The 24,623-nt window shown below is 43.5% G+C and overlaps 1 protein-coding gene across 5 annotated transcripts in view; it reads left to right on the top strand.

Annotated features, from left to right (window-relative positions):
- Positions 1–3,479: 3,479 nt before the first annotated feature.
- HDAC4 (histone deacetylase 4) overlaps positions 3,480–24,623 on the top strand; it is a 277,057-nt gene continuing 255,913 nt past the window's right edge. The window contains exon 1 of one of the 5 annotated variants that reach the window (XM_064159879.1): positions 3,480–3,592. The gene's annotated coding sequence lies outside the window, so the exon portion shown is untranslated. Of the gene's footprint in view, positions 3,593–4,121; positions 4,209–17,579; positions 17,601–22,354; positions 22,434–22,542; positions 22,564–24,623 lie in introns of those variants that run through there. The other 4 variants (XM_064159896.1, XM_064159913.1, XM_064159904.1 and 1 more) reach the window with 4 other exon arrangements.

The raw sequence follows: 24,623 nt of genomic DNA, 5'->3' as shown, positions 1-24,623 counted from the left end.
ATTAATAGACACTCATGTTCACACCCACAGCCACTAGTACTGCATCAATCACACTTTGAAGATAAAACTTACACTTCATGGCAACTTTTAGGGCATAATTTTATTCTCCGATTTCCTCTTCTTTAAAACTACTTCAGCAATGCAGAAAGAACTTGAGGCAGCCAACACAGCCAGGCAAGTAGCCTCTGCAGTTTGTAGCCAAGGCAATGAGTCTGCAGTAACCCTGCTCTTTGTGTTGAGGATACGGGGACAGAGGACATGGGTAGGAGACGTAGGTAGAGTACCTTTGGGCTCTGTGATATTTAGAAGCTGCAGGGACAACTTAGGCAAAATATTGTTTGTAACTCACGTGCATGACCAAACCATTTGCCAGTTGTCCTAGAGAAATGAGAGGCCACAGGAGAGGGGTTGGCTGCCTACAGGTGAGTCCACTAACCATTTCTCATTAGGTCTACTGAGAAACTTGTGGTCTTTGCAGACATAACCTTGATAGCTGTACAGATGACAACAGTAAACTCCTATTCCTAAAGCACTCAAATGTCTCTTTGACACTTCGGTTTAGGAGATTATTCATACACACATATGCACATACATGTGAACGCACAACCTGACCCTACATAAAGATAACAGAACAATCATATGAGAAATCCTAAAACCTCACTAACCAAAGAACAACAAATAAACAAGCCCACAAGACAATATAGGCTAAAAATGAAACAAGAAATGCTTTGACTTCATGCAGAAGTGGTGCTTTTTTTTTGCCAGTGGTGTCCTTGTGTGTATATTACAGGCAGAATCTTCTCAAGCTTCTTGTCTTCTCCAAGGCAGGCCATGCTCAAGCTGAGAATAATCAAAGTATGTTTGTTGTAACCTGAAATTAATAAATTAATCTTTTGAAAAATAAAGCTGGAAAACTCAAGTTAACAGGATGGCTTTGCTGATGGAACTGTCAGATTAATTCTGACCTCTGCCAAGACCTCAGCATGTTCACAGCATGGGAAAAAAAGCAAGTGTAGGGGTTAGATCAATATGGCAAGGATATTAAGATGGGCAGCCTTTTCAAATGGAAATGTAATTGCTAAACATCTCAAATAAAGAAAAAAAGAAGGAAAAAAAAAGCAGTGTTTGTTTACTACCATGCATATGCAAATTTTGAGGGAGGGACAAAGCTGTTAGCAATTCCTGTCAGGCCCCAGAATGTATGTAAATCTGGACAGCTGAATTAGAGAGTTCATTTTTCCTTAAGGAAAAACTGGAAATTCAAAAACAATTTAGAAAAAGCCAGGTAATCAAAACCACCAGAAGGGTGCTAGGATGGCTGCCTACAAATAGGAATGTAGTGTCTCATAGTGTCTTAGCAGAAAGAAACTCCTTGAAAGCTAAGCAGGAAGCTCCCATGTATTTAATGCTCTATGAGAATGGCACAGTGACTGCACTCTAGGGCCCTCACTGCTACCAGAAGTGTGAAAGTAGACCACTGTGTTCACAGGACTGGTACAATTAGCTTCTTTAACTCTCTGCAAGATAAGGGCTCCATCTTTGTGATGACAAGAAACCTCTGCAAGCTGTATTTGGATGGGGGAGAGGTCTGAACGCTGCACAGGTGGATTTCAATTCAGACAGAACAGAACTCGAACTCAATCTTCTTTCTTTGCCCACCATGGTGACTTACTTTCAACAGCCAGAGCAAAAAATGAAGTAATAATATTTGATGTACAGGTATAAGGTGTAACATGGGAACCTCAACGTGAGGAGATACTTCTTTACTGTGGGGGTGACAGAGCACTGGAACAGGCTGCCCAGAGAGGTTGTGCAGCCTCCTTCTCTAGAGACTTTCAAAACCTGCCTGGAATGCATTCCTGTGTGGCCTGCCCTAGGTGATCCTGCTTTGGCAGGGAGGCTGGACTGGATGATCGCTAGAGATCCTTTCCAATCCCTGACACTTCCCTTGGTCATTCTTCATTGCAGCCTGGGATGGTTATCTAATGCCTCTTGGGCAGGATATTCTCATCAGCAGATGCCTCATTGGTATCCTCTGGCCGAGCCTCCTCACATCAGCTAATGTACAGATGCTGAGGTATTTTGGTTCCCGTGATATGAAACTTTTGCAGTACTAGCTTCTTAGTTCCAAGCATCGTGCTAACAAAAGGTGAAGCAACAAGCACAAGTGAAATGAGAGCCATGCCACAGGCTTGGCCAATCAAGAAACTGCAGCTAGAGAAAGACTTGACAGTTCAATAGGGTAATTCTTCAGAAAATAGAAAAATCAATTATACGTTGAACGGTTGCTAGGAAAACAAGGGTAAAGGTAGGTATGCTCAACAGTTTTTTTTCCTTGGCAATTTGGGGAAAGATTCTGAACTATGCTCTTCCCTTTTTTTTCCCCCCTATCTTGAATTGGCTGCTTTCTATTAAAACCAGTGTACTCGGAAGCTATTTTTATAGACAATAAAGAGGAGGGAGCTCTTCTATGCAGAAAACTGACAACAAAGTTTCATATTCTATCTGTGTTTCTACCATGGCTTGCACTTTCCATAGCGTTTCTATGTTAATTAATCTCCAATAGTACCCTGTGCACCAAAAAAAAACTAGTTTCAGGTATGTCAAAATATCTAAGGAAAAGATGATGAAAGAATGCAGGTTTTTTTTTTTTTTTTAAGGTAAAGAATGCACTTCTGAAGACTGCATCACTGACAGCTGTTTCTCACTGGTTCTGTCTTGCATTTCATGTTTCCCATAGCCAAACTAAACTAGATTTGAGTAGCCTGTAGTTTCACCTCTTAGTAGATACAGATGAAACTGTGGGCCGAAGTGCAGGTAGCAGTGATCAAGGAGAGACGGGAATGGCATTCAACAGCACTGGGTGGAGGTCTCCTCATCGCCTGCTGGTCCTTAGACACGAGCGGCCACGAGGCGCGGGGCTGAGGGCAAAGTCGCTAGATGGAAGCGGACAGTGCTCAGAAAAGGCTTTATGGCAGCCCTGGCTCCCCTCCAGCTGGTCCTACAGACCAACATTTGGGCGCGCAGAGGAGACGCTGACGCTACGCCTAAGCTGGCAACGGAGGATCCCTTCCTACCTGGGCTTCCAAGGCTGAGGGGTTCCAGCCCGCCCAGCGACAGCCCATTTGGACATATAAGCTTCGCTACTGGCTCACATCCCTCCTCCTAGGCTGGCTGCCCCGACGAGGGCCCGTTCCCCCCGCCGCTGGCAGAGCTGCTGCGCGCCGGGCGCTGACATGGCCGCCAGCGGCCGGAGCCCCCAGCCCGCAGCATCGCCTAGGCGACAGGCCTCGCGCGGCGGGGCGGGGCCTGCAGGCAGGGCGGAGCCTGATTGGTTCCCTTACCCCCCACCCGCACTGCTCCGCCGGGGTGGGAGCGGTGGGAAGGGGGAGGAAAAAAGGCGCTGGGCTATAAATAGCCCGCGCCTCCTGATTGGCCGCGGGAAAATGGTCGCACCACGTGACTCTCCAGCTAAAAATTCCAAGATGGCGGATCCCGTCACGGGCTGACTCCGTTGGTGGCGTGCGCGCCGCGGTGTCCGCGCCGGGGCCATCGCCGTCGCAGAGTCCCTGCCTCGGCCGCCGGCACTCAGGTCAGTATGCGGCACCTCCACGCCTCCCAGCGCCAGGTCGTGCACAGCGGCGCCCGGCTGCTTACAGCGCGGACCCTTTAAGGCCTTGCGCTGTTCTGCCCAGCGGCCTTTGACTGCAGCGGGGCCTCCCCCAGCCGCGGGCTCTGAAGAGGAGCGGCGGCTGTGTGCCCTCTGCGCTCGCAGCGCGCCCCGTTCCGGTGGGGAAGTGATGAGCAGCTGCGAGCACCAATCAGATTTGCCTCACGCGCTAGTGGCGGGTGTATTTGAGCCACTCGGCGGCTTCCACTGCGCCCTGATTGGGCGGCGCGCTCGGCGGGGCGGGGCCGTCGCGCGCCTGGCTTGTATGGGCGTAAGCGGCGCGGTAGGCGGGGCTGAGGAGGGCTCGGTGGGCAGCGCTCCGCCCATCAGCGCTCCGGACCGCCCAGCCGCTCGCGTTTTTGTGAATGAGGCGGGCGGGGCCGGCGCTACCGCAAGCTCCACCCCTCTGTCCCTGGCCCCACCCCACCCCTCCTTCTCGGGCGGCCGCGGCTCCTCCTTCCAACCTCCCCCGGCGAGCAGCGCCGCCGCCGCCGCCTCGGTGCTGCGCGGGGCTCGGCGGGGAGCGATGCGAGCAGCAGTGAGTGCGGCGGACGGAAACAGGGCCGGGATGGGTCGAGCCGGGAGCGCTGGCTGTAGCGAGGGCGTGGGCCTGGGGGCGGTGGCGGGGCTCGGGCGCTGGCCGGTGCGGCGGGGCGGGCGCGTCGGCCCTGCGGCGGGGGCGACGCCCGCGGCGGGGCCCTGCAGCGCCGAGCGGGCTGCGGCCCGGGGTCGGTTCTTTCCCTCCTCTTCCCGGGAATAACGCGGAACTTGAAAAGTTTCTGTTGGGGCCGGCTCCGCCCGCGTCCCCGCCGGGCTCTCCACCGGAACGCGCCTTGCGCCGGGCCCGGGGCTGCCTGACGGGGCAGCGGCTCTCGGATTGGGCCAAGGAGGTCGCACTGACCCCCAGCACACCACAAAACAAAAAAAGAATGTTTGGGGTTTGTTTTTTTATTTTTGAAATATATTTGTACAACTGGGAGGAGAAACCAAGGGGGTTTCTTCTCAGCATCACCGGGCGTTTTGGAAGTCTTGGGGTAACGCTGGGCTGCGAGGGAAGATGACAGGTCCAAGCCAAGGCAGGGCTCGGGCTTCGGTCTCAGGCTATGACTTCTTCCCTCAAAATACGCATTTTGGGGAGCATTTTGGATGGTGAATCAAGAGCGTGCGCTGCTCCAAAATGTGAAGTGTTGGTTTGTGCGACGATAAATTAACAACAATAAAAAAAGCTTCTGTTGCGTTCGGAGGAGCGCGAAGGGAGGTGTTGCTGAGCAGTTGTGTGTGGGTTTTGCTGCAGGAATTTATCAGGAGAAATGCTGTGCGATCTCGGCTCCTTAAATGTTATCTTTTGAGTGTTTGCAGGGTGGCGAGTGCAGCAGGGCATCTTAAGCAAGCAAATGTATTTACATAACAATTATTTGACATTATAGCTTGATGCCGAGTATCATTTGGAGGGAAGTAAACCTGCCTTTTATTCAAAACACTTGGGTTTTCTGCAGCATTTGGTGATAGTGGAAGGTTGGGTTTTTTTCGGTTGCTTGGTTGTCAATATCCTCCTCTGGAAGATTTGCATAAATTAGGATTGTGAGTCCAACCGCTTGTTTTCTGCCCACAAGAGTGGATTTCACTTTATAGGCTTCCCTAATATTCCAGTCTGGATTATAACTCTATAAATGTTCCCAGGAACTGAGATCTGTGTTGGATAGGTGCGGTTGGATTCAGGATGTAAAAAATCGCTTGTACGTTTGGGATGAGGCATGCAACTCAGGTTGGTGGAGCAGGGTACGAGCACTCTCAGGTGTTCTGTATTGCTTCTCAACAAGGTATCCAGGCAGCTTGATTTCCTGCTGGTTTCCAAAAAGCTGTATTCTGTGGTCTTCATGATGCTAATATGAGACTAAAGTGATGGAGCAAGCATTATTTTGTCCCTCTCTGCTACAGTGAATTTCACTGACTAACCTCCTTGCCAAGGCATTTTGATTTACTGGTATTGTGTTCTGTCAATAAATGGGACTTGTGCTGTATTTGCTGCTGTCAAAATGCTTTTGGTTGCTGCCAAAAGCTACCTGGAGTTAATTATCTGAATTGGACTTTTTTTTTTTTTCCTTAATGGCAACATTTTTGAAAGCTAAGGAGCTCTGAAGTTTATATAATAATCTGGCTCTTGGCAAGGTTTGGGTTTTTTTTTTTTGTGTAATGCGGTCTGTCGCGGCACTGAGTTTTAATTGTTTCTGATGTTTCTGCCACCACTGTATGGAGTTTTCAGCCTAAAAGCTGCTGTTGCCACTCCACAGCCTCTCTGAAAGAGTTAAGAGGGCACTGTTAAGAAAGCTCAGCTGCTTGTATACAAATATACAGCAATTACAAGGCAACAAAGTTATTGCAGAATCCTACAGTAACCATGGCAACATGTTCACTCAATTACATTTGGAAATGTAAAATGCCACCCAGTTAGAAAGAGTAAGTTTTTAGCAACTGCAGATTTTTTTGTATAAAGCAAAATGTTGTCTTTCCAGGATTATATGCTTTTCTTTATCTTTGGATGGCATGCTTTAGTGTGTGCATCTGAGAGATTTCTGCTGCTGGTATAAAGTTGTGCCCTTGTTTGTCAGGACTTAAGGGTAATAAAGATAGTCTCTGTTCCCCAGTAAAGCACAATCTGAGATTTAGACTAGATGTTAGGAAGAATCTCTTTATAGTGAGGGTGGGGAAACACTGGAACAGGTTGCCCAGGGAGGTTGTGGATGCTCCCTCCCTGGAGGTGTTTAAGGCCAGGTTGAATGAGACCTTGAGTGACCTGTTCTAATGGGAGATGTCGCTGCCTATGACTGGGGCTTGGAACTAGCTGATCTCTAGGGTCTCTTCCAACTTAAACCATTCTATGAAAAAAAAAATCCCCAAGTTCTTGAATCTTTAAAATTTAACTTTGTTATCCTGTAATTTCTCTGGTTTTGTTTCAGGAATAGGGTTTAGAAAGCAGACAGATTAGAAAATGCATGAAATACATTCTGAAAATTACCTCGTAATGCCAGAGGAATTTGTCATTTACTTAATGGGATGGCAGCATTGAAGAAAAGCATATGTATGGCATGAAAGCTTTTATTCCTTTGGGAGGAAATATTTGTTGAGCAGTCACTGTTCATGTAGCACTATCTCCAACAGACTGTGCTAAAGTAGAGGAAAACCGGCAGATGTGAGCTACTGAATCTGTACTCGGCACCAAAAGTGAAGAAGTTCTCATGTAGCCCAGGGCTCATCCCTCAGTCCCAGGTTAGTAGATAGCAGGTTGAGATACCAGGGTCCCGATGTGCAATGCAGGTGAACTCCTTAGTGGAAGTTAGTTTTATTTGTTGCTTGCTTTTTGGTGGTGGCTTGCTAGGAAAAATAATAAATCCAGAAAAAGTAGTTTATTGCGTAGTTAATGATTATGTTGGTCAAGATGCAACTTTCTGCTTTGCTGTGCGGTGTTTCACAGGCAGCATCACATCAATACAGAAAATGGGGGAAAGAAAACCCAAAACCCTTAAAATGATTGGGCTTTTTAAACTACAAGTGATATCTTTTCAGACACCTGAAGATCAATGAGCTTCTGAAGAAGTTACCTAATAACAGGAGCTGATAAGAGAATTTTAGGTGGATGCAGATTGCGGTGGATTGTCTTGAAGAAATGTATTTTGTCCAGATCTTCAGGGGCTTGAACTTCAGGCTGCCTCCCAAAGCCTTGGATTATCTGGACTGGGAAAGATTTGGAGGTCTCGTAGACCTCTGTTAGCTTGTGGATGGTTTTGGAAGGAAGGTATCTCCAACCTCTTGGGCCTTCCTGCTTTTACCATGAGCAGGTAGCTTGCCTGTCTTGCACACTCCTCAAAAGCAGCAGCTTGAGCAAGTGTAACCTTCTGCTCCTGTGACAAATGCTGAATTTTCCCTTCATCTTCTACCATGGGCAGAGATGGAGACACAGGAGCTGCCTGATTATAGACAACTGAAAATGTGGAGTTACCTCTGTCTTCAACCTTAAATCACACATTGAACTGCAAGTGTGAGGAGTAGAACTTGTTAAAAATAAAGGTCAAAATTGAGCAGGAGTTTATGTTTTTAGATTAGGTTGCCCTCTTAATCTCTCTTTGAAATGGCTTTGTGCTTTCTAGGAAATAAACTTTTCCAAGCCATCTTAAGGTGCACCTGTGATTCAGAAACTTGGTGCCAATGCCTAAAACTTGTCCTGTAGGATCATTTGTAGGTTTTAGATTTGAGGAAGCTATATGTGAAGGTGCCCAAACACATTTGAAACAAAGTGTTGAGATTAACATTGCCACCAAATACACAATATTTTATAGGATCAAATATTCTACACCAAAATTCTTTCATAGCTGAGAATAGGGAGGAGCTTTTAAAATTGTGTGTTCACAAATGTGCTTGCCACTTAGCTTGCCCCAAAAGGAGTTAGTGTGTTGAATGTCCCTTAAAAGTTACTCCTGAGCCTTACCTTAAGAAAGGTATGCACACAATTTAATGCAGGGTGTTTGTGTTCTTAATTAGCTGAGTATTGCACATGCTCCACTGAAAGACTACTGGCTTAATTTTTGCCACTTCTGGATTGCATGAAGTGTTTCTCCGGTGCTCGAATGCCATACCTTACCTTCATGTGGTTGCCGTAACTGGTGGTCCTCATGTTTTCATGAGGATAGTGTGGATCTGTCTGAGTTGTGGCATTTGTGCTGATGTGGTGCTCTCCTCATCACAGGTTTGAAAACCTGAATGCTCACTGTCCAGCTGTGCCAACTTAATCTTGGGGTGAAAACATTTCTTTGATGTCCTTGTCCCGTTAAAGAAGTGATTGTCTTACGTCCTTGGCATCCTATGTGTTTGTATTTACTGGAAATGAATACTCCTTGGCATTATGTGTGTATGTTTACTATAAAACTCCAAACCTTTGGGACCATATTTTTCTTGTCTTGCATCTCTGGTTGAGTACACATGGTAACATTACCAGAATGGTTTATTTGCTGAATGGTGTCTGTTGCTAGCCAGTTCCAAATCGCAAAGCTTGTCACAGACCACAGAGAAATATTAATTGAATGTTATTTGGACACGGATATTGATATTCACTAAATATTTGCCAAGTGTTCTTGACTTTTCTTGCTGACTTCTCTGGTAATGCCGTTTGATACTTCACTGTCCCTCCAGTTCGCCTTTAGTTTGTTTCCAATTATCCTATTGCATGTCTCTAATCTTTTTCAATCCTGCTACCTAGTCTACAAGGCCAGTCATTCGGTTTAAATTTTATCATACTCTTGCTGGAATCCTTTGAGTTTGTGTGTTTGTTTTTTTTTTACTAGACAGAGAAGCTAACAGGATGTGTCTCATTACTGAATTCAAACCTACTTTTCACTTTTGAGTTCACTTACCTAATGGTTAGCTTCCGTTTTCCATTTACCTTTGCTTCCAAGTTTCTCAGGTCCAAGCATGCCGATGCTTCAAAGCAATGAAAGGAACCGGATTCTCTTCAGCCTGCTTGCTGGTCTCAAAGGTCTGGGTAGGGGAGGAGAACCTTGTGGGAATATGTAGTTTTGCCTCAAATTGTTTAAGCTTTAATGATTAGAAACATGACAATATTATTACCTAGTAAAAAGGGTAAATAGTCTTCTAAAAAAATAAAGAGCTGTATGTGGTGGGGAAGGAAATGGATCTTAGCAGTTTGATTTGACTTAGATTGTCTCATATGTATTGATTGTTCTGTATTCAAGTTCTTGGATGAAGGAACTCCTCAGACCATTCTAGTAATTAATGCCACTTGCATTTTAATTGCGGTATGCAGAAAACTGAAGTGAGCCAGGTTCACTTTATCCTGCAGTGGACCGTGTTGATAAGGCAATATATAACAGATGATTCATGAAGTGATGCTTGTCACTGCCAGGACTGCATGAATAGCAAGCAGATTTTGGGCAATGCTTCTTGAGAAAGATTTGGACAGTTGAAACCAAGCAGAGGAGAAGAAATAAATATGCACTGTCTTTCTGGCTATCTTAAAGGAACTGCTTCACTCAATTTAGAAGGAGTTTAGAGAGGAGGGGAGCTGGGTAAAATAGCAGGGCAGAGATGCAGGACAGCACACAAAGGTTATATAATTATGCTGAAAAAGGGAACAGTTAGGAAAATCTTTTGGAAAAGTTATGTGGTTTTCCTTATGCATGGAATTATAACTTGGCCCTTTTTTTTCATGGCACTCATTACTAGACATATTTTGATCAACTTCATGTTTTTTCCTTCATGTTTTCCTATTGGATAGTACCTTAGAAAAGTTTGATTAAAATCTGTTTTAAACTGCCATCTACTAGTGCAGAGGAATGTGTGTTGACCTATGGTCATGGACAATCTTAGCTGTTTGCTCGTAAGTGATTACATGTTTCTTCCCCATATGAGAAGTGTTGAAAAGTAAGTAAGAATCTTTTCTTACTTGGTTAGGCTTAGATTGATTTATTTTTTTTCCCTCCACCCATAAGTGTCTGTTCAGGCTGCCAGAACGAAGCCAAAGACTTATTGGGAGGAGCTGGAAGCTGAAGACTGTGTATGCAGCTGATGTGGCTTCTGCAAGCTCTGAGAAAGGAAGAGCCCCTTTCTTTGGGGCATCAGTACAGTAGCTTGGACCAATCCATAGGATATGACAGAGTGTTACTCTCAGTGCGTTGCTCATGAGGTGAAGGCATCTAGGAAAACTTACAGCAAGTTTTTCAGCTCTTGGTGTTGCAGATGTGACTTGCTGAAATGGCAAAGTGAAGACCCTGCCTTGGGTACAGCCTGACTGTGGTATCTAGGTTCGTTGATGTGTTCACTCTCTTTTTTTCTTTCAAGTTTGGCCTCCTGTAGAACATTCCTGGAGGAGTGTGTCTGTATGTTTTATAACAAGGCTGTAAGATACTGGATGAAGAAGAGTTTTGGGTTTTGGCAGTCACAGGATAAAATAATGTATAGGAGATGGGACATCTCAGATTGGGTGCTGGCAGTTTAGCAATATATTGTTTTAAGTGATCTTTTGAAGTATGAAACTCTTTCATTCTGGTGAATGCTGATGTCCAATTGAACATAACTTCATGTATCTTTTATGAGTAGTGAAGAGCTTTCATATTTCACATGTAGAAAATAATTCACTTTATTAGTTTTTCTGAAGAACTGGTACTTTAATGAGGTGTCTGTCAGTAAGACTTAATTACTGTTAAATTCTGTGAACATTAGTACAGTGACTTGCTCTATGCAAAATCAAATTTCGTTTGTCAAACACATCATGGCATTAGTTTGCTGATCTAATTTGGGTTAACTTGAATTTGAGAAGTAACAATTATTCGTAACTGGCCTGTTGTTAGTCCTGGTGTGCAGGATTTTGCAGGCTGTTGTACTTGCCTGAACTGGTGATGATTTGTCCTTTCTGCAGTTGGGTGTGCATACATAGCTATGAAGATGTAGTAGCATCACTGTTGTGTCCACAGTGATGTCATTAAAATTTTAAGTGAATTTGGATAAAATTTTATCCAAATTCACTCTTCAGGATTAAAGGTAAATGAGCACATTATGCTGTTCCTCTTTCTCCTAGTGCTTTCCAGGCTGTCTTATTGGTGGGTTTGTGAGCTCAAGGTGAGCAGTTGGACTTGATGATCTCAGACATCTCTTCCAACCTCAACAATTCTATGATACCCAGTTGAGTTTTCATTTTGCTGTAGCTTTCACAACATTCTGTCTTGTCAGTTAACGTATTTCCACCGTGCTGTGTTTTCCTAGCATGCTGAAGTAGTTTATGTTGTATTTGCTTAGTACAAAAATGTTCACGTTAGTTCTGGTGTTGCGTTGACAAAACTTCACATCTTGTTTGCATCACCCCAAGACAGGAGTCCAAAATGTAAGCCGAAACAATGTTGTATGCTGTTCCCAACAAATAGTGAGAAAGGGGGTGTTGTTCAAAGTTACATGTATCCCCGTGGGAGCTACAGGTACCTAGGTTTTGTTCGTGCTTGTTCTGGATTCTGTTAAAATCCCAAATACAGGTAGTTCTTGCAGGATCATGTAAAATGTAGAGCAGCGAGACTTGCTTTTTTCCCTCAATGTGCATGAATGTGAAGGGTTAAGTGACAAAAACTTGCTTTATTGACACCTTTAAAATAATGAGGATTCTGGATAATGGGACAGTCTGTGAGTTTCAGCCTTGAGAACTTGGTAGCCCAAGGCAGTGAGAGGGGAAGAGTTTCAATTCTGGAAACAGTGGCAGTGGTTCAGATGTCTGCGAATGCTGTAAGATGTGTAAGGTGGTAGGATGAGGTGGAAGGTGAGCTCTTGGCCTTGACTTTGAACTCTGCTGTAGCTCTACTTACAAGCAAATAAGGATGTAAATGTTATTTAATTCCCAAAGACTATTGAATTATTAGTCCCAAATAATACTTCCCAAAGATTATTTAATGCCCGAAGTGAAAAAAGGGTAAAGACTGTCAGGCAAGAGGAGTCCTAGAAGAATTCCTAAGTGAAGCTAAGCTTTCCCACAGGCTGAAATGTATTGTAGAGCACTGAGTAAATAGAAGTAATTTCTTTAAATGGAAAAATGTTGCTTCTTCAGCCAGCATAAACTTAAAAGTAACCAACCAAACCTTAAAAAAAAAATCTCCAGTGCATTACCTGAGTCAGGAGGGTACTTCTGTGTCACTGCACAAACAGGGTAGCAGGACTCTGACACACAGGCTGGCCTGAATATCACCCTGCTGGGAAGCCTGGCTGGTTTCTTGAGATGGTTTGGGGAAGAACAGGTCACAGGCATCTTTCTAGAACATCTCAGAGGATATCAAGTCATGTTTCTTATGGAGGTGTTGTTGGAGGGGATGAATAATGGCAGCATCTATATAATTGGAGAAGGCAATAATCCAGTAAAGTGCTGTTTTTTTCTGCCTTATTCCACCTTCCCAAGGAAACAGTGCAGTTTTGGAGTGCAATTTTTACTGCTGTAGCATCCTGGGGAGCACTGGAAGAAATGGTTCCTTGTGTTGCTAACAGGATCTTTGTTGGGTTGCTGCTAAGCATGGCTTTATCTTGCCCCACATGCAAATAGCAAGCCTGGTGTGTTGTTACTGTCTTCTGCTGTTAGTCAACAAACCAACCCCAGGATTTCTGTAAACCTGTAAGCCTCTGCTGTAGGTGGTTGTTACTGACACAAATTCATTGAAGTTCTTCAAGTTTACTTTGGTTGGGTCTGCCCTTACTCAGTAGCAGCGTAATGAAGCAAGGCCCAGATGTGTTTCATAGTGAGTATGCTCAAAACTGTCTTCTCTTCATTCTGTGATGAAGGGAAAGCAACATGAGGAGGCCACACAGAGGTGTATTTGATTCTAGTGTTAGATATCCTGCTGAGTAACTGATCCTTTCAGTGGACTGGAACAGAAATTGGCTACTGTGATCTGCATTTGCCTTTCATTTTTTTCTCACCCATTTGATGTAAATGAGCTTCCAGAAATAAATTATTTTTCACACAAATTCTGCTGTGTGGTGTTCTTGCCCAAGACTGATTTTTATTTGGTTCTAATGGCATTGCTTTATTAGGGAGAAAAAATTATTTACTTATTCCCTCAACTCTTATCTGCTGTCAGATCTGGTTGGAGACTGAAGCCTGCATTGGAGTGAAGAACTGCCTCTCACAGGATTTTTAGCTTGGAAGCATGATCAAAGGAGGATGGAAAGGACTAGAAGTAAACAGCAGGGTATTTATGCTAATGGCATGTGGTAGATATTGAATGCTTCCTTGGGAGCTGTACACGCCTATCTTTCTATTGGGCTTTTCTTCGTCCCGGTACAGAATTCAGTGCTGTGCACTGCAGTGAAGACAAGCTGCTGCCTCATCTGCTCCGTGTGCCTTGAACAGAGCATTTGATGATGGGCTCCATCATAATTGTGAATGAAATCTTAGCATTAGGAAAAAAAAACCTGCTTGCGTGAATAAAAACTACCAACTTGTGAGACAGAATGGCAGTCTGAGTTTTTGCATTGTAAGTGATGAAACCTAAGATAATGCCGAAGGTATTTCTGGATCAGTAGACAAAAATGCTTGTGTTGATGTGATTTCAGGGCAAAGTGTAGCTCTAGTGTTGGCTACTGTATACTTTGAAGAAGATGGCCTTGTAAGTTTAAATCTATGAGCACGTGCTGTGAATCCCCAAAAATAGAAAAGACTTTTACTGTGTAATTTAATGAGCATCTCATGCTGGTTTTGTGGGGTGTTTGCACAGTTCTCATCATCTTGTTCACCTCTGTGGTTGTCTTTTGCTGATGTCTCCTGTGCTAGGTTAGGCTTTGTAAACAGAAATAGGTGGTAGTACCTGATAAATCTTATTCTTGTGTCTGGCTTGTGGCACTGCAAGTGTGTTCTGTTTAAAGGGTGGATTGAATCCTCAGTGCACACACATGGGAAAACAAAACATTATCCATTCTTTTGATGGAGAGGTGAATGATATGAATCCCTTTTGGGAAGTTCTGTTTAGGACCCTTCCAACCAAAGGCATTCTATGAAATATTGGGCTGATCTTTGTGAACTGACTGGTAATGTGGAGCTGGTGATGTGGGGCAGTTACATGGTGCTGTAGTGAGTGCTCAGAGGTTGGCAGTGGTCCCGAATGGCAGATCTGTAGCTAGTACCAATTTTCTATGATCATCAGACCAATTACTGACAGTATTAGAAATCTCTTCTGAATTCAGTCTGGCACTGAAAGTGTGCTGCTTCTGGTCTTTGCTATAAAAATGCTGGTCTAAAAATAAACTGACATGCAGGGATGCTGAAAGTAGGGGAACAAATGAAGAACTTGTGCACAGAACATAAGGCAGAGTGCTTGGCTGATTGCAGAGATGATATCACAGATTAATGGTGACCATGGCATGAGTGAGGTCAAGGCAGGAAAGTTTTGTACAAGGTAATAATTCCGTTGTAAGGGGAGAAGGAAGTAAGAAAGCTGAGACGCTGAGATAGACATTGACTTCATCCATAAGCCAACTGGCAGCCAGACAGCTGCGCTTCAAAGGGCTTGTGCCATAAAAGCCCAAACAGCAATTGGGTGAGGAATATTACACTCCAGATATGAAATCCTGTACCTGCTAAATGAGACTGTCCTTGTGCAAGTCCTGTTAGACATTTGATTTAAGACTGCACAGGCAGTATATATATAAAATAAAAGCATTAATATTTAATTAGTTGTTTATCTCATTTAAAATGGCAGAAACCCCAAGCAACTTGACACAGGCTCTCTAATGATAGAAATGAGAGCAGCATCTTTGTATGGGGCTTATCACCTCTCCGCGTGAGAAGGATATCCAGTTATTGTATGCTTTCCATTCCTAGGTCTTCCCAAGTGCCATTATGAATGACATTCCCCACATTCTTTCCTTTGCTGGAAGGAGCTGATCAAGCTGAGAAGTTGGGAGGCACAGTGGAAGCTGAGAGATAGCCAAATGAACCAGTGCTTGAGCTTTCTCTTTCCTCTTCCGAGAGTATTCCCACTGTGGAGTCTGAAGAGTTTGGTATGCCCATCTGATCCTCCTTTCTGCCTTTTTGCTCCATTAAGCTGTATGTAGATGAGGGGAGGGGGAAAAGGCAATAGTTCTTGGCAATAATTGAGGCTTTTGCTGTAAACTGTCTACATTCCCTGGGGGATGAGGTCTCCTTTTGTGAAAAACTGTTCTAGGTTCAGTAAGTTTGTTGATTTCTCTGTATCACTGCCTTCAGGTTTTCATTTTGGTGATGTGAATGAGCAGACTGATGTGTGTGCTTCTAAATACTCAGATGGGGATTTTTATTGTTATTTTTATTTTTTCTTAAATCAAAATAACCTCTTAAGTATAGTGGGGACTGATGAAGCTTACGTTCCAGTATTGCAACACAAGGTGTTCTCTGTTCAAGACTGTAAATATTTATCTCTTGTCAAAGCAGAGCAGTTACTAGTGGGAACTCATCTGGCATGCAAAAAGATTTTCCTTAAGGAATTTGTTTCCTTTTATTTACAGTGTTACTGTATATTTAAATTCCAGGGCCTCAGTGTATAGTTTTGAGGCTCATTCTTAACACTGGCAATGAAAATCTAAATTATCACAGCCTCTGAATACGGATAACTGAATTCTGAGCATATGCCATAGCCAACCAACGAGCGTGGGTGTGAAATTCAAGCAAACATAAGAAAAGGTTCTAATGTTTTTCTGCAGCTGCAGAAATGAGAAAGGCTGCAAGCCCTGTCTATGGGTGCTTTCTGTCTGGTAGAGAGTTCACTTCAGCACAGTGCTTGGCATAGCTGTGATGGAAAGAGCTTGTCTTGAGCACAGACGATTCGTGGTCTGGCATTTTGCAATCACTTATCTCTTCCCCTCCTCTCGGTGTGGCTCATCTTTCCTAGCTCAGGCCTTCTTCACAACCCCCTTATGTCTCTCTTTAGCCTCCCTGCCAGCAAACGTCCATTGTTGGAACATTTCTGCAGGAACTTCAGTGCTGTGAGTGTTGCTGAGCGATCGCTTGTTAAATTTCCTATCTGTTATGTTTACCACAGGTACAGAGAGGGCTGGGAAGTGGTTTCCTGCAAGTGGTGACATTTGAATACTCATTTGCTGGCTACAGGTCTTGCTTTTGGAGAGTTTTAGGTTGCTTTATTCTCTATGTGGTGGCTTACATTTCTGGGTAAATTGTTCCTGTTGTGTTGTATGTAAAAGGTTCATTCAGCCTAAAAAAATGTACATCTTCCTGGCTTTTATGCACACTTCTTTTTTCATACTGGCAAGTACTGAAGTTCTCTCTGCTCGTTAGGTAGCTGACTTCCTTGTGTACTTTGTCTCAGAAGAGAAACCGAGGACTGGTGAACAGGTGTCTTAGTAGGAATAGTTTTGGTTTTTCTTTTCCTCTTTTAGGAGACAGGCACATCGAGTGAAGTTACAAAAACTGAGTTCAGTCCCTGCCATAGCAGGGACTTCCTTTTAAGTCTGCAAAATGCATGTCTCAGGCTATATCCAGCACTGGCCTTTGAGCTTGTCTCTCTGATTCAGAGGTAGTAGGTGGATAAAACAAAATGAAAATAAAAGGAAGTACTGTCTGTGGCATATTGTATGGCATATATGTGTGAAAGCTATAGTTCATATATATAAAACATTTCGTATTTTGAGATATATATGTGTATATATTTATGTTTTGGTGTGTCCTTCAAAATGTCAGGGACAGCAGATGAATGTCCCAAGTTTTGCCTTTTTTTGAAACAGCTATCTTGAGTTTATCATCTGCTAACAAGTCACGGAAACTTCAGTTCTTGCCGTGTAATATCTGTCTTCAGGGATGCATGGTCAATATAGCCTTTATTTTCTCCTCTGTCTGAAATTTTGTGTGAAATGTGCTGTTTGTGGCTTGGGGACAACACGCTCTTTGTTGGTTTGTGGAAGGGTTTGTCACGGGTAATCGATGCAGCTTTCTCAGGCTGGTTTACAACTTTATGTAAAGTCTTCATAATACTCCCAAATAAGAGTACTAAAATATAAATGTCTGAAGTTATTAATAAATAATGTGTTCCTCAAAGTGCTGTTTCATTTTTGTTTTGTTTTGTTTTATTAGAAACCTTTGTTGAGTATTTCCTTGAATGAGAAGTAAAACTGTCTTGTTCAAAGGGAATCTTCTGTGTAGTTCAGTGCTGGACTTGTCTCTTGCTTTACCACCATGTATTTTAGCAGTACTGAAGCTTCTTTTGAGTGCCCCTGGCTTCTTGCACTCTGGGTAGAAATGGCTGCCCATTTGCATGTTTACTGGCTTCTGTGCATCTAGATATGTCAGCAGCCACTGCTCCTTTTCACTTGATCTTATCTCCCCATTCCATTTCAGGAAAGAATTCTTACAATCTCCTTCTCCACCCCAGCCTTGGAGTGTGCTTTGCATGCAGAATGTTTTGAGGTAAAAGGGAATGGTGTTTGCTTTGCAGTAGCTGTGTACTGTTGTTTGAATGAATTTAGAACCAGTGCTGAAATGCCACTTTTTCAGATTAAATTCCAAAGGAGTTATTTGTCTCTTGTAGTGCACTGTAATGCATTTTCACTGCCTTCCTACAGAAAAGGACTGCAGCACTGGCTAGCAATGGCTGCTAGAGTTGGCTCTCTGGCCATTTCTTCTCCTCTGGCACAATGTGATTTATTAATCCTTATGTTCATGGTAACACAAGATGCATCCAGTTTATCATTAAAAAAAATCCCAAAGGTTTTGAAAGTATTTTGTGTTCCTTCTTGTTAATTTAGCATATTCCAAATAGCAGGATATAAATCAAAAGGAAATTCTTCACAGCAGAGCTTTGAGGGTCTATAAGAAAGATGGGGGCAGTTTTGGTGCTTTTTTTAAAGCAGGGCCTGCTGTCACAGGACAAGAGGTAATGGTTTTAAATGAAAAGAGGGGAGATTTAGACTAGATAGAAGGAAGAATTTTTTACAGTGTGGGTGGTAAAACACAGGTTGCTCATAAAGGTGGTTTAACCCCCCCATTTCTGAAACATTCAGGGTGAGGTTAAACAGGGCTCTGAGCAGCCTGATCTAGTTGAAGATGTCTCTGCTTACTGCATGTAGGTTGGACTAGATGACCTTTAAAGCTCCCTTACAAGTCAAACCATTTTTATGGTTCTAATGACAGCTCACCTTGAAAGCTGAGCAACATCTCCTCATGTTATAGCTAAAACTGTTAGCAGGAACATTTTTGGAGGATATTAGATTGTTCAGGAGCATGCAGAAGTGCAAAATCCCCAAACCCAGAAGACTGAATAAACGACCCTGAAGCTTGGGCTGTGATATTCCATAAAGGGAGGGAAGGGTGAATAGAGACAACCTGGTTTAAATGACTTTGCTTAATCCCTACTGAAAGAGGAAAGTCTTACAGAGAAGAATATTGTGTCTATGCTGTTTAGTGTGTAAAGCCATAAATGACAGTATACATTTTAATCTAGATCATAGCAAGTTAACAGAATGTGAATCCTTGCATATATAACCCGAGGCTCTAAGGCATCCTTGAGGACACTGAGTTGAAGTCTGTCTTTTCAGCTTGTGACTGTTTAAAATACCTACCCTAAAAAACCCCCACGGCAGATACAGTATCAGCCCTTGAAATATGTCCTGGTTTTGTTGGCTTTACAATCCAGTTTTCTCATTTCAAGGAACAATTCCAACTCATCTTGCAGTGTTTTTTTGGTGTGCAAACAGACAAAATGGGCTGTGTAAAATGCGGTGTAAATCATAAAGTAAAGGAAGCTCTTCCTTCACTCTGAGTTAAATAGCAGCTCAGATGTTGGAAGCAGTACGTGGCAAGTAAAGTCTCAAAAGTTTGATAGCATCTGTCTCTCTAAAGGTAACCTGCAAGTACTACATTAAAGGGTTTTGTCCCTTTTGCTTTGCTTTGGTAGTGTTACAAAGCAAATAAAAACTGAGCCCAAAGCCCCTCAAGTATGAGTAATGCCACTTGTTCCTTCCTTGCTTTTCTTGCTTGTCAGCTGCAAGTTTGAAACATTTTCCTACAGATTCTAGGCGTTATTAAAGGGTGATGTTGGTTATTAAAAATTTAACCCTGCTTAGAGAAGTACAAGACAGGAATGTACACTTTTCTGGTGATCGAGTTAATTTTCTGTTCTGGCAGTGTTTGTGACTTGAAACTGTGACTTGTAATTCAAAAGTGGAGCAACGAAGCTAGGGCCAATGTAAAGGCTTATGTTTACTTTATCTTCCCGTGGGGATTGCTGCCCATTTGTTTACCTGCAGACTTGTGTTTGAAGTCTCAGCAGTAGCCTTGGCAGATAAACCAGGGACTAAGCACCATGCTGAGGACTGCCCAGTGTCCCGGGGGTTGAATCTGTGTGCTTCAGGATGGACCGTGGGGAGCTGCCTGTGCTGCCCGTGGCGTATTACCTGCCTGATAAACCTCAGCAGTGTGTTTTAGCAAAGGTGGTTCCAAAAGGGGAAAAGAAAAAAAGACTGCTAACTGATGTGCCACGTACCATGTAAAGAAAATTCTGGCTACTGTTGAAAGTTCTTTACATGGCAAAAGCAACTGTTCACTCAGCTTTTAGCATTCTACCAGTTACCTGAATTTCCTATTGCCAGCTCTGTCACACTGTTACAGGTGTCTGTCAGCATCACTTTTCATGTGCTGCTGCTGAGAGAAGAAATTTCCCAACAAATAATAATAATAAAGTTATATTGCACTTAAAACATCAAAGTTGCATTTATTTATTTTTCTTTGCTGTTAGATGCTATGTCCTTTATGCTTATATGTAAAATGTGGGTTTAGGTGATCATAGAATCTACCAGGTTGGAAGAGACCTCCAAGATCATCCAGTCCAACCTAGCACCCAGCCCTATCCGGTCAACTAGACCATGGCACTAAGTGCCTCATCCAGGCTTTGCTTGAACACCTCGAGGGACAGTGATTCCACCACCTCCCTGGGCAGCCCATTCCAATGCCAGTCACCCTCTCTGGGAAGAACTTCCTCCTAACATCCAGCTATACCTGCCCTGGCACAACTTGAGACTGTGTCCCCTTGTTCTGTTGCTGTTTGCCTGGCAGAAGAGACCAACCCTCACCTAGCTACAGCCTCCCTTCAGGTAGTTGTAGACAGCAATGAGGTCACCCCTGAGCCTCCTCTTCTCCAGGCTAAACAACCCCAGCTCCCTCAGCCTCTCCTCATAGAGCTGTGTTCCAGACCCCTCACCAGCTTTGTTACCCTTCTCTGGACATGTTCCAGCACCTCAACATCTCTCTTTGAATTCAGGAGACCGAAACTGGACACAGTACTCAAGGTGTGGCCTGACCAGTGCTGAGTACAAAGGCAGAATAACCTCCCTTGTCCTACTGGCCACACTGTTCTGATCCAGGCCAGGATGCCATTGGCTCTCTTCACCACCTGGGCACACTGCTGGCTCATCTTCAGCTACTATCTACCGGCATCCCTGAGTCTCTTTCTGCCTGGCTGCTCTCCAGCCACTCTGTCCTCAGCCTGTAGTGCTGCTTGGGGTTGTTGTGGGCCAAAGTGTAGAACCCTGCACTTGTTACATTCTATTCTGAAGCCCTGATTAAGATACTTTCAGTAAGAAGATACTCAAGTAATGCATTAGAGTTACAGAGTGCAACACATTTTTATCCGCTGTAGGAAGAGAGGCATGTTAAAAGGCGAGGTGGAAGAGTGACACCTGTGTTGCTGTGGAAAACGCTCTGCTTTGGTGCCAGGATTAGCATTCAGTGGGACAGAAGTAGTGAAAGGTACAAAAATGTTAACTTAGGAGTCCCATGGTGGAAGAGAGTGTGCTGATGTCTGATGTGCTGGGCAGTAGCCAGAGTTGAAGCTGCTTCCGCAAGGTCTCCACACTCTCCTGTAGTGTTCTTTTGACAAGCACAGCCTTCATTTGTTGGGGCAGGTTCCTAGGAAATGGAGTTTAGAGGGAGCTGGCAGTGCTGCAATAAGATTGCATTAATCTTTCTTTTTTTTTTTTTTTTTGGTAGAGGCTGTGTGTTGTTGTAGACTTAGAAAATGGAATTGGATTGGTCTCAAAAATACAGCTTTTTGAAGGTTAACAGTGAGTGTTTAAACCATTTTCTGGGACATGACAAAATGTGATGAAGAGGTCTTCCCCAGCAGTGTGGCTGGCCAGGGCTCACTGAGCAGGCACTGGTACATAGAGGGACCCCTCTTTCTGGAAGGGAGGTGAGCTTATGTACTGGATATGGAAGATGGAGGTGGTGTAGCAAAGCTAAGATCTTCAGAGGGTGCACCAGTCCAAGCTTAGAAGCAGTAGCAGAGTCCAGGAGGACGTCTGTATCATGCTGCATGAGTCTTCAGCCTTACCTGGAATGTTTAGAGGTGTGTGGCTTCTACCACTTTTCTGGGCAACTTGTTCTAGTGTTTCACCACATTCACTGTAAAAAATTGTCTTTCTTGTATCTAGTCTAAATCGCCTCTCATTTAGTTTAAAACCGTCACCCTGTTGCAACAGACCCTGATAAAAAGCCTGTCTCCATCTTTCTTAGAGCTCCCCTTTAAGCAGCAAGAGACAGCAGGCTAGAATGTTCTCTAGGCTGAATAACTTCATCTCTCTGGGCGTGTCCTCCCAGGAAAAGTAGAAAATGAACAAACTCTTGTAGTAGCTCTCTTCTCTGTGTCATTATGTTGCAGCAAACGGCACAAGGGCTAAATGTCCGCTTAAAAATGATGCAACTTGTTTGCAGAGACCTTGAGGCACGTTTCTTTCTAAGAGCATGACAAAGGTCAGAACTTAAAAAGCACAGTGGTGGTAGGTGGGAACGGCATGGTGGTTAACAGCATGCAGTAAGCACGGAGTGTTTGAGAATGTGCCATTCATTTTCTAGTTAATGCTGGGCAAAGCTACCATTACCATCCAGTCAGTTGCAAAGGAAACTCGGGGAAGTGTTTAGCTGGACAAAAGAATTGCATGAGTTATGTGACAGGGTTGCTTTGGCGTTCAGACCAAATTATTTTAGTAATCAGATAGCATTCAATTAAAAAAACCCCAACAAACTAACCTAGACAAACCTTAATGTCTGTTCTTAAAAGAAATAAATATTCTTTTTCCAAGTTAATGAAGTAATTAACAGTGATTGATGACACATGTACTCAGCTATTTTATGTTGGGAGACCAGATGGGTTAGGCACAGCTAGTGACCAGTAATTTTGATTCTTTGTCAGAAGGAACAAGAAGTTCAGATGTGGGCTGTTACAGCTAAAGTACATGAATAGAGAAGGTAAATGTTATTCTCTCTGCCTTTCCCTACCTATATATGAGGATTTGGAAAGCAACCATGGGTAAAGAATTATGGGTTGTTCATTTTTTTTAGAAGCTGAGAAAGCTGAGCTGGAATGAAAGTGTGAGTGGTAAGCTGAAGGCTTGCAGTTGTTGCTCTAAACCCCTTGCACAAAGGTGTTGTATCCTTTTTTTTTTTTTGGCTATATTAAGTGGTTTTGAAGGAGAGAGGAAAGTTATGTGTGTGTGCACAAGCAGGTGAAGAAAACAGGACTCTGAAAGCTGCAATATTGAGCAAGTCTTCTACAGAAAAATGGTGTCTGGATCTATAAACTTTGTATCACAGTCTGATTTTTATTTTCTTCCCTCTTGATGTCTGCTGTGGAGGGAGAGGATTTGGTACAGCACACTGAAGATGGGTGTCAGTAAAGCAGAGAGATCTTAGTGCTGCTGAAATGCTTTGATAAGACTTTAGTGATACAATGGTAAGTTTTAGCATGTTAGGATACATTGCAAGGTCCTGCAACTTTAATTTGCATGACTTAGGGAGGATCTTAATCTTGTTGTTGAAGTGTTGTGTTTAGATCACTGACATTGATAGGAAGCTTGAGCTGCACTACAGTTCACAAAGAAATGCATCAGTCAGTGAGATGAACTTGCTGGTCAGATGAACTCTTTTTGGCACTGAAAATGTCAGGAAGATTTTGATTAAAATAATATACTGTTTTTTATCATTTGCCACTCAATAATTTAAAAGGAGTGTTTGATTTTTGTGCTTCTGAATTACTGTGGCTGGCTTGATCTACCAGGAAGCAATGAAGAAATGAGATGGCCAGTGTCCATAAACTCAGTGTTTATCTACCTTCTGTCTGCCTTCAGCTGTCTGACTTGAACTGTTTCAAATGCAGAAATACTAGGATGGAGGGAAAACATGGGATGGGGAAGAGGAGGGCTTCAGAAAAAAAAACAAAACAAGAGGATGTATTTTTATAGGTAACTGCCCAATTTGCACTGACTCCTCCAAGGCTTCAGTAGCAGCTGGAACAGCCTCCCAAGGCAGACTTTTATCCTTTCTCCCTCCCACGCGGACCCATCTGTGAGACTGCTTGTTCTTGCTGCTCTTGCTGAGAAACTGGATTGAGCTCAGAAGCATCCTGCTCTTTCAGACCCTGTGCCAGAGTCTTGCTAGTCAAGGAGGGCTCTGTAATCCTGCAAATCTACATATTCCCAGGTTTTACAGTTAGTTGCATTTCTGAAACTGCAGCTCTTCTATGAGCTCCGTTCATATTTGACTGAATTCTTTTTTCCAAGCTGTTGCCCACTTTACATTGGAGTGCACATGAGGTGGTGTTTCTGGATTTGCTGGGGCTCCTAAAGATGGTCTTTTGTTCAGAGACTTGGATTATGCATAGGAGCATTTAAGTCCACTTATCATCCGTTTGGTTGCTCCCAAAGCCTTGACTTGTTTTATGTTTTAGTGGTGTGTGTGTGTGTGTTTTTTTTTTTCCCCCTCTTCTATATCTGTTTGAGATACTTCAATGCCACTTCAACAGTAATTCTTGCTGAGGTCTGAAAACAGAGGAGATAGCAACAAATCCCATCTTCTGCTGTCTAGTAGTATTGCTACTGGTATGAAGTCTGTGGGAGTAGAAATAATATTGATACTTATGTACTACTAGCAGTGAAGGAGAAGGACCACAAAAACTTTGAGGTTTTCGTGGTGTCCACCAGAAGATCTAAGGTTTTTTTCTTCTTATGTCATGGAGGCACCTCCTGCTTTCAGAGCAGTTTGTAACTGTTGATCAGGGTGATGATTTACCCACTGTCTGTATGTGGTACCATGAATGATATTGTGCAGAATAAAGCATTTTCTGCCAAGTAGCCCTTGGTTTAAAGCTCAGTCAAAGTTCTGCTAGGGGCAAGCTCTAGTGCTGTCAAGCACTGATTCTGCTCTGGCAGAGATGCTCTTTTGAGGTCCTTTCCAGCTCCTAGTGTTCTGTGATTCTGTGTGTGTTAACATTGAAATAGGTTAAGGGAGTCTTCACTTCTGAAATCTCAGCATCCCCAGTGTTTTCTTTCAGTTTGGGCTAATGTCTCAGCATTTGGACTGAAGTGCAAGGGCTGCCACCAGAGATCAGTTTGAGCAGCTGAAAGGAGCCAGGGAAAGTCAGCCTTACCTAAGGAATCTGTG

This window comes from Pogoniulus pusillus, chromosome 2 (genome assembly GCF_015220805.1).
Source record: "Pogoniulus pusillus isolate bPogPus1 chromosome 2, bPogPus1.pri, whole genome shotgun sequence".
NCBI classification, from domain to species: domain Eukaryota; kingdom Metazoa; phylum Chordata; class Aves; order Piciformes; family Lybiidae; genus Pogoniulus; species Pogoniulus pusillus.
This window is presented reverse-complemented; position numbering and strand designations above follow the sequence as displayed.